This window comes from Mandrillus leucophaeus, unplaced genomic scaffold, assembly GCF_000951045.1.
Source record: "Mandrillus leucophaeus isolate KB7577 unplaced genomic scaffold, Mleu.le_1.0 Scaffold168, whole genome shotgun sequence".
NCBI classification, from domain to species: Eukaryota; Metazoa; Chordata; class Mammalia; order Primates; family Cercopithecidae; genus Mandrillus; species Mandrillus leucophaeus.
Window position 1 is genome coordinate 387608 of NW_012101676.1, and position 11179 is coordinate 398786.

Genomic DNA, 11179 nt, shown 5'->3' on the forward strand with positions numbered 1-11179 from the left:
CTTGTATGATATTCTAAGGAGGATACTTGTGTTTCCTTTGTCTCTTCAATAGGCTGAATATTCTGAACTGGTCGAAACATTACTGTCAAGTCAGCAAGACCCAGTTATTTACCAGAGATTAGCAGATGCCTTCAACAAGCTCACTGCAAGCAGCACTCCTCCCACGCTGGACCGGAAGCAGAAGATGGCCTTCTTAAAGAGTTTAGAAGAATTTATGGCAAATGTCGGTGGTCTCCTTTGTGTAAAATAAACAACGTAACTTCATGCTTTAGATCCTTTCTGCAAAGTGCACTGAATTGCTGAAAGTTGACTTGAGTCTTGTCCTATTCCTCAGTTCATTTGGCCATTTTGGATTTTGGAGAGCCTGAAACTTTGATATGTATGTAATACAGTGAAACAGGAGAGGTCAACTTGGCATCAGCTTCTGCTGTTAAGTGTTAGCCACAATCTGTCATACGTATGTCTTTTAGATTTTGAATGATGATTTAAAATTTTCAAAATGAAATTCCATATATGTGCAAACAGATATGGGCACCACGAAATACATATGCAGTGCCTTTTTCCTTTTAACCTAGGTGGCTAGCCAAAGTTTAGAATTTTTGTCCTTAAATATGAAATGGATATATGCTAGGCAGTGTTTCTCAACATCTCCATAGATCGCCTGCATCACTTGAGGAGCTGGTGAAAAGGTAGATTCTTAGGCCCAGCGCCATCTGTAGACCTTCAGAGTCTTAATGTCTGGTTGCTGGGCCCAGGAGTCTTCATGTTAATAAGCTTCTCCTTCCCGTCACCCCAAAAGTTTTGAATCAATGAAAGAGACATTGAAAGCTCTTCAAAGGTTTTACGCTTTCTAGCTTTTCCTCCCTTTGATGATTGGGTTTATAATTCAGCAGGAAGGGGAGACATCACCAGGGGTTTGTTGGCTGTTTCTTAGCTTGCTTTCCTGCTTGCTTGCTTTTCTTGCTTTCTGTCTCTCTCTCTCTCTTTCTTTTCTCTCTGTCTCTCTTACATCAATCCAGCGTTGCAGGTTTTGTGTAATACAAGTCACTAATCATACTCTGATGCCTGAACTTGAGGAGGAAAATACATGTATATTTTTGTTCTATAAAAATAACCTTAGGAACTGTAGCCATTTCATTGCCTTAATTTTAAGAGGAAAGTACAAAAACAGCTGATTTGTTTTAGTAAGAAACCACGTCTTGATGCTTCAGAGTTGGTTTAGGGTGTTAGCTGCTATGAACCTGTTGCCCCTTTCGATCGTGTATTTATGTAGATTTATCAGTGAAATGAAAGGCTTGTTCCCGTCTAGTCTAACTTTTTGAGTGTGTTTCTATCCAGCCACATAGCCCATATCTATTCTAAATGGCTTGCTAAAGCAATAATTATTTTAAAGGATGTGAATTACTGATTCACACAGACTATTGCACGTTGGGGCATTAGGGGCAATAATTCTTCTCCAGTCATGGGAGCCAGTGAATTTAATTTCAGAGATTAAAAATTCACTTTAGATCCTCTAGTTAGATCTTTTAATCAGGATTTTTATACAGCTGCCATGCTCCCCTAATTCAGTGTGCCAGCTTACATTGTGGAAATAAAAGCTAATTTATACACAGCAGGCATATGAAACTCCACTCATTGCAATACTTTCACAACACAGTGACAGGTAGAGGACTCTGGCACAGGTGCACTCATGAAACTCTGCTTCCACCATGTTCCTGACACCTATCTGCTACACCATTCTGCAAATACAGTTTTTCTACCTGATTGCGTATAGCATATATGTCATTACATGTGATACTGTGCAAAACTTTGTATAATTCTGTGTTATTAACAGTTAACAAAACTGGAGCATCTAAATTACATCCAACCTGTGCATGTGATGTTAGGTAGATGTGAATGCAGGGCCTTGGGCCATAACTTACATTTCTCTCAATTTGATCACCATCGAGTCACAATTAAGGGGAAGCAAAAACATCTTGAAAAGACTGCTAGGAAGGAAACTAATACCAGTCATCCTGAAGTACACGTTTCTGTATTTTAAAAAATACTTTGATGCATTTATTTTTTGGTGTTTTTTTTTTCCCTTAAAAAACCTGAAGTGACATGCAGCAGTAATCTGTTTGTTCTGCATTGTTCTTGGTGTTGTGTGTCCCAGCGCCCTCCGGCTTTCTCAGCTGCTGTGAATTATGTGTATCTGTGTGTGCTAAGTACAGTCTGTTTACCAAAGGGCACTGAAACACACAATTGACTGGACAGGTCCACGCGCCATGACAAAACTATAATCAAGTTCTTAAAAATAAAGATGAGTGGGAAAGGAATGCCTTGGTAAGTAAAAAGGCATCTGTATTTAACAACTTTTATCCAGATGGCAACATATTTGCAGAATTTGCCCAGATCCTATTACAGTACTGAAAATAGAAAATCTCACCTCCATATTCCTGAGGTCTAATTTCATTAGACTAGTTTTAGTTTAAAAAGACCTTCCTCAGATTGGACCAAATAATACTTACGAGATCACCAGAATGTTGAATGTTGGCACACTGGGGTGAGGAGAAGCCACTACCATTTTTTAGGTGATGGGGATGCCACTGAGTTGCAACGGCTAGACCTTTTCAGAGTGGTTGTGTGCGTGTTTGCCTGATCGGATGCTTGCTCACTTTGTGTTTTATTTTGTCCAGTTTTGTCTTTAGCGTGTTTACTAACTTCTCCTGTCTTGTTTTGTTTTAATGCTCTTGGCCCAGTGGGTCTCAAGAACACTGGCTTAATTCTAGTCAGTTGATTTTTTTTTTTCTGTTAAAACTGACTGTTGTTAAAACATTTTTTAAAACAAAAACATTATTTGTACCCTCTTTTATATATGTCAAAGGGATACTGTCAAGTATTTCATTTTTAGATTTTTGTTTTATAAAATTTCTGTTGTTCGTATAGTATCCTTTAACCTCTAGTTTTCCATACATCCTTTGTTTCTCATTTTCCTTGACCCATTTATTTCCCAAGGCACAATCACGAAAGACTTTGTACTTTCACAGTCTGTTACTGTAGTAGCACCTGTAACTGTGTTCTTGTTTTGTTAAAAGGATTGATTTGCTTTCATGGTCCTTGTGCTGGATGGGTGGCTGCCTCAGTAGCAAAACTACCTGACAGTATTTGACAGTGTCCTTTCCAACACCGTTATTTGGGTCTTACAGGCTGGCCACCTCTGTTAGAACACAGTCGCATGTTAACATCACTGCATTGAGTTTTTGTCTGGTGTAAAGTGTGACATTTAATGTAAACAAACTGCAGGGTTTTTTCAAACTAATTTTAAGAATTTAGTCTTATTTCATTGTAAACTGTGTATCTAATTATTTACATTACTCTGTTCAGATGAGATGGTTACTACTACTTGTCCACGATTTTCATTTGAAAAGCAAGTATCTATACAATTTCCCCCCAGTCAGCATTATTTAACAGTCCCCTTAACTGTCTTTGAACTTTCTCTTTTACCAAAAATGTCAAGTCTTTATAGTTGTAATATCACCATGTTTCCCATTTCTGTTAATACTTCTATGAACCCCTCAAGTATTGAAGGGAACTAGCTGTCAGTTTCAAGGATTACAAGTTTGAGTCTCCTAATATACAGCATCATTCTGAACCCTGAAATAATACTTTTCTCTGTTACAATTTTTATCTGTGTGCCACCTCTGTTGTTAGAGGTGGTTGTCAGTAGACCTTACTGAGTTAGCTGTCTTTGATGAGGAGTTATTATTGGTTCCTGAATAAAACATTAACCTTTTAAGTCAGAAGGAACCTCAGGACTTCTTAAGGTTTGTTTGTGTTTTTTAAAACCAGAGAATGAGGAACTGATTTGGCTATGAGGTTTAACATTATAATTTTCTGTAAGCTTTCCCACAAAACAACATTGTTGATTTGAGGATATTATAATGTGTTAAACTGTTTTTTAAATGTAAGTGGTTATTCTCCGACTTGGTAACTATGTTCTGAAAACACTGCATTTAATAATTTTTAAAAATTGGTTTTCTAAAATTAAAATGTCCAAATTAGGCATATTGCTGAGCTCACATTGATGTGAAGTGCCATGGTTCCGGCTGAATTTTAAGCATATTTTCATTTAGATATAAAATATGTGAAGTATGCTTGGTTGATTACAGTGGGAACCCATGACATAGTTAACCAAAGAATATGTTTGGTTCAATAAAAATAGAAGTTTCATACTGGGCATTCATTCTGTTTTAAGGGAATGAATGAAGAATCGGTTTCCTGCTGTAGTGCTCTGTGGGGAAGTCTTAGTAAAGACCGGAATGCTGAGGTCGGCTGTGGCAGTTCCCTCCTCAGAGTTGGGTGATGTGGCTTGCCCATTACCCGCGTGAAGCTCACATCGTTACCCTCCTCTCCCGCTGCGGTTGGATCTTTGCCTGTTCCCAGGCCCTCCCAGCAATTGGAGAGGTGTTTTTTTTTTTTTTTTAAATTTTTTTTTTTTATTTTGGTTTTGGTTTTGTTTTCTTCCCCCCAGTCTGCATTCTTAGGCCTCTTAGCTATTAGGAACCGTCAGATACTTACTAGTAGCTAATTTTCCTAGCCTGAAATTACATACTGCATCTGCACTATGTACCTACTGGGGATCTGACCTCAAGTGTTTTCTGAGCCCAGGCTTCCTGGTGTGGTGTCTTTTACCACATAAAATTATTACAGATTGCAAATGTTGGTATTGTGATTTGATTCTCTGTACAAAGAAAGAAGCTCTATGCAGTGAGTTTGTGGTTTAATGGTCACAAAAATGTTAGCACTGCTACCACTCAGCACGTGTAAAATTTTTTAAATTTATAAATATTAAAATTTTAAACTTACACTAAGACTTTTCAGTTTTTTTTAAAGACCCAGGGATGAGTGTACTATTTAAATATTTACCTCTATTAACATAACTAATGAAGGTATAAAGTTGCATTTAGTTTTTCAGAAGATGCTGCAATATGGTTTTAGGAAATAAATTAAGGCTATGTATTGAGCCAGTTACAGGCTGAATATCAGGTTGATAAAATTTTATTTGTATTTTTAATTCATAAATGGGAGTTAAAATGTGTCTTGTCACTAAATATTTTTATTACATTTTTGTTTTGACCATGTGTGATTTGTTCATGGGTATTTAGCTAGATTCTTTTATGAAACTCATTGAAATGGTGCTAGTTTCTTTACCATTATAGGAAGATTGACACTGGGGACATTACACAGTCCTAAAATAATTTTAAACTTAAAAAAATGAAGACATCTGTACAGATAAGAATCAAGATTTCTATTACCTTCTGGGAGAACCCCTGGTACTCACAGAATATCCAGTATTAGAAATATAACAATTTTGTCTATATTTTATAATATTTATCTCAGCCCACAGCCTTAAAAACAATTTCACAGTTAAGTGATTATCTTTGGTGCATATTTAGTAAATACTTTTAGCAGTTTGAGTCATTCTTTTTGGCCTTTCAGGGAAAGTGGTGAATTACCATCTTATGGTGTGCTAGACAGATCCACTCTGTGCCTAGTGTTAAATCTTGTAAACATATGAAGTGAAAAGTTAATTTTTAAAGAAAATGCATTTTTAAAATGTTCATTTTTAACCTGAATTTGCTTTGAATATTCTTTGATTTGTAATGTTGTTATTTAGGTTATATTGAGATTTATTCCCCTCCAAAGGTGGATAAAGAAAAGTTGTTTAAGAAAACCAATTAGAGTGTATTTTTGTTTCCTTTCTTTCATTACCAAGTGTGGGGCCGTAGACACAAGCTAATCATCTGTCGTTTGAGAGCCACAGATGATTTCAAAGGTCCCAAATATATAAAAATCTGTAACTGCTTTTTTAAAAGACATCTTTAATGGGGCTCTCCAAAAATACAGTTTGGTTGCTTATGAGTGATGCCTTTGACTGGCTGATTAAAGACAGTTTTGTTTGTTTGTTTTTTGAGACGGAGTCTCGCTCAGTCGCCCAGGCTGGAGTGAGTGGCGCAATCTCGGCTCACTGCAAGCTCCGCCTCCCGGGTTCCCGCCATTCTCCTGCCTCCGCCTCCCGTGTAGCTGGGACCACAGGCGCCCGCCACCTCGCCCAGCTAATTTTTTGTATTTTTAGTAGAGACGGTTTCACCGTGTTCGCCAGGATGGTCTCGATCTCCTGACCTCGTGATCCGCTCGTCTCGGCCTCCCCAAGTGCTGGGATTACAGGCGGGAGCCACCGCGCCCGGCCTTCTTTGTTTTTTTAAACATAGGATCTCAGATCGGGTCTTCTGCATTCTATCTAATCTCAAATGGCAATTCAGTTTGACTTCTTTTAAAACTAAGTGGAAATGGTATATTTGGTGAAATAAATGAAATAATCTTGCTGGGAAATTCCACACAGCACCCCCGGCAGCATCCTGTCTCAGTTCTGGCATATAATTCAACCTCCTACTGAGCGTCCCTATAAATTATTTTTAATATATAGCATGAGAGTGAACTGAGGTAAGTCATTGATGTTTCCCAGAGATGATGAATGAACAGAAACAAATAGGATCTGCTAAACATTTTATTCCCATAGTAGTGAGCAGTTTTGTTCTTGTTTTGATAATGTTCATTTCTGCCTACTTTACCATCTTAGGCTTCAAATACTCCTTTAAGAAAGCCCAAGATATATTGAGTAGTGGAACTGCTTATTTGTACACCTGTTTATAACTGCACTGCCCTGGATGTTACGGTTATTTCTAAGGACTTACCTGGTAAAGCTAGTTGAACTGGTAGACTGCAGGGTAGAGGCAGACCTAGATTCAATCTCTAACTAAGCTACATAGGGCTTACATTAATTTCCACAGGTCTGTTATCCATACCATGAGCTTATAAGTGTTCCAAAGAAAAAATTTAAAAGTGATGGATAAAATACAATAGTAGATGTTCAATAAATTCCATTGTATTTAAAGATGATTTCTGAAAACACATTTCATTTTATTAGATAAATGTATCCTAACACTAATTCTGATACCTAATAGTCAATTGCTTTTAAATACATGCTGTAATATCTTCATATGATACTACGTTGTAGCCCTAGCCACAACCACCCTAGGGATATTGGGGTAGAATTCACCATATTTATTTACTGTATTTTTTTAAATGAGAAAATGGATATATTTATGTCAACTATCTTAGTCTGTTCTATTTATGTCAACTATCTTAGTCTGTTCTATTTAAGTCAACTATCTTAGTCTGTTCTATTTAAGTCAACTATCTTAGTCTGTTTGATGCTGTTACAATACCTGAGACTAAAGAACAGTAACTTATTCTGTCATTTCTGGAGGCTGCCCTTCGCCTTCCATCATGTGGAAGAGGCAAGAAAGCCGTCACCGGATGCTGGCAAGAGAGAATCAACTCCCTCCTTCAAGCCCCTTTGTAATGGGACCTAATTTCATTCATTAGGGAGGAACTCTCTTGGCCTAATCACCCCTTAAAAGCCTCACCTCTTCATACTGGCACATTGGCAACAATTGAATTTTGCAAGGGAGCTATTCAAACCACAGCAACAAGGATTTTCTTTTCTGCTGAATATGCACCTATTATTTCTACGACAATGAAAAAATCCTAACAGTGATTCCCAAAGTGAGTTTCATGCATTAGTAATTCTTAAAAATAATTGTTATTAAATACGTTTTGATAAAACGCGTTTCTTCAGTGCATTAAGTTGAAGGCTTTAATACATTAATGCCTATTGTGAAACTCAGAAGAAGAGTTTAACCACATTTTCCTGATTTTTACTTTATACAATCTTTTCTCAAAGTACCTTATAGGACTAGAAATCTAAGGAATATCCTTTGCAACATGCTTGGGATAATTCGAATAACTGTGATAAAGCACTCAATGGAAGAAAAACACGTGAATCTGTTTTTGTAATTACAGGTAATTTGTTGGTGGTTGTTTTAAGAAAAACTGAGTCTAGTGTGGTGTTTTTTTTTTTTGGAGACAGAATTCCTCTGTCACCCAGGCTGGAGTGCAGTGGCATGATCTTGACTCACTGCAACCTCCACCTTGCAGGTGTAAGCGATTCTCCTGCCTCAGCCTCCCAAGTAGTTGGAAATACAGGCGTGTGCCACCACATCCGGCTAATTTTTGTATTTTTAGTAGAGATGGAGTTTTGCCATGTTGACCAGGCTGGTCTCAAACTCCTGACCTCAGGTGATCTGCCCACCGCGGCCTCCCAAAGTGTTGAGATTACTGGCGTGAGCCCTGCACCTGGCCCCGAGTCTGGTTTACTTTCTTTTTTGCACCACTTCTGAAGAGAAGCAATATGAACAAAAATCATATTTTTGGTGAATACATCTTTTGGTGAATACACAAAAGGAGTAATTCCTGAATTAAAATTGAAGACATCCTTCATGTCCAATTTAACTGGACAAGTAATTTTCCCTTTAATGAGACTGTACTCCTTTGATATTTTACACGTTTATGATTTGCAAAAACCATTAAATTACAGTGCACAGGTTTCACCAGGAAAATATTAATCTTACTGTATTACAGTCATGCTGTCTGAGCAATGAGGTCTAGTGAAGGTATAAAAAACTCTTTGACATCTATGGTCACTTTAATAGTAAAAATAGTATATAGTAAAATACATGAAGATAACATGTCTTATATGCTATTAAAGCAATGTCAGCTTTGAAAGAAAATGATCTACTGTTTCAGACTCGACTGAATGTAAACTTCTGTTTAAAGTAGTTATAAGCTGAGGCAGTCTCTTGTTTATTGAACACCACCTCCATAAAAAATGCACTCATAAAAGTTGGTTATTGTTTCTCAGTTTGTGTTAATTTCTCTTTTTTTGAGACAGAGTCTCACTTTGTTGCCCAGGCTGGAGTGCAGTGGTACGATGTCCGCTCACTGCAAGCTCCGCCTCCCGGGTTCACGCCATCCTCCTGCCTCAGCCTCCTGAGTAGCTGGGACTGCAGGCGCCGCCACCACGCCTGGCTAATTTTTTTATATTTTTAGTAGAGATGGGGTTTCACCGTGTTTGCCACGATGGTCTCGATCTCCTGACCTCGTGATCCGCCCGCCTCAGCCTCCCAAAGTGCTGGGATTACAGGCGTGAGCCACCATGCCCAGCTGTGTTAATTTCTTTTAGTTTTTTTTTTTAAAAAAAAACATATTTTCTTCCTGTTCCTTTTCCAGAATACATCTGATCTTGAAATATTTGGTTAATAGACTTGTCATCAATTCAAAACAAAGTCAAAATGTAGCATGGGATATTATAAACTGGAAATAGTTCTTAAAATGGAAATTACGGTACATCCAAAGTTATAAACCTACTGTTTCATGAACTACTTACTGAATAGCATCATTTGCCAGCTGAACAGTTTATATCCTTACCTTATACCAGAAAGGATTTTCACGTTGCTCAGCAGAATATATAAAATTTAGCAAGATCTTGAAATTGGTAAAGAAAATGGAGGAAAGGGAGGTAGGAGCATAATATAGATTGATTTCTTGGGGAATTGAAAACAAATACTTTGTATCACTTATAATTTGGTAACTGCTAAAACGTAAGGGAACCTTTTAATAATCAGTGCCTGTATGTGCCCGATAATTAAGGTGTTGTTGACGAAAATCGTACGTACTTACAGTGCTAGATGTCTAAATATATATATTGATCAACGCACTCAACACTGAAGACTCTGAAAGACTAACGAGTTTTAAAGGTTCCCCTCCCCGCACCGCCAATCCGTTAAATTTTACCAAAGCCTCAATTTGATGTCAACATTTAAAGTCAACGATTTGATTAAAAGACTGAGCAATCGACCAATGAAGCCTTGACTTTGAAAACCTACGTGACTCAGTGCAAAACAGTGGGTTTAACTTTAATTAGGATCTTAGTTCCTTTTTTTTTTAGGCGGAGCCTTGCTCTGTCGCCCAGGCTGGAGTAGCTGTGGTGTGATCTCGGCTCAGGGTGGCTTCTGCCTCCCGGGTTCCAGCGAGTCTCCCGCCTCAGCCTCCTGGGTAGCTGGGATTAAGGCGCACGCCGCCACGCCCAGCTAAGTTTTGTGTTTTTAGTAGAGAGGACGTTTCACCATGTTGGTGAGGCTGGTCTCGAACTCCTGACCTCAGGTGATCCGCCCGCCTCGGCCTCCCAAAGTGTTGGGATTGCAGGCGTGAGCCACTGCGCCCTGTGAGGGCCTTAAATATCTCTTGCCACCATTCTTGGAGGCAGCTGATGAGACAAGTGAAGGAACGACTCCAGGATGGAGACAACCCCCAGGATTGTAAACGCGAGATTGAGACGCTGCCGGGAGATGGCCTGTCTTGCGCAAGCGCCTGGGCGGCAGGGTCTGCGCCTGCGCGAGCGCGACTCTGGCCAGCCCCTCCCACTCCTCAGCCTCCCAAGTAGTTGGAAATACAGGCGTGTGCCACCACATCCGGCTAATTTTTGTATTTTTAGTAGAGATGGAGTTTTGCCATGTTGACCAGGCTGGTCTCAAACTCCTGACCTCAGGTGATCTGCCCACCGCGGCCTCCCAAAGTGCTGAGATTACTGGCGTGAGCCCTGCACCTGGCCCCGAGTCTGGTTTACTTTCTTTTTTGCACCACTTCTGAAGAGAAGCAATATGAACAAAAATCATATTTTTGGTGAATACATCTTTTGGTGAATACACAAAAGGAGTAATTCCTGAATTAAAATTGAAGACATCCTTCATGTCCAATTTAACTGGACAAGTAATTTTCCCTTTAATGAGACTGTACTCCTTTGATATTTTACACGTTTATGATTTGCAAAAACCATTAAATTACAGTGCACAGGTTTCACCAGGAAAATATTAATCTTACTGTATTACAGTCATGCTGTCTGAGCAATGAGGTCTAGTGAAGGTATAAAAAACTCTTTGACATCTATGGTCACTTTAATAGTAAAAATAGTATATAGTAAAATACATGAAGATAACATGTCTTATATGCTATTAAAGCAATGTCAGCTTTGAAAGAAAATGATCTACTGTTTCAGACTCGACTGAATGTAAACTTCTGTTTAAAGTAGTTATAAGCTGAGGCAGTCTCTTGTTTATTGAACACCACCTCCATAAAAAATGCACTCATAAAAGTTGGTTATTGTTTCTCAGTTTGTGTTAATTTCTCTTTTTTTGAGACAGAGTCTCACTTTGTTGCCCAGGCTGGAGTGCAGTGG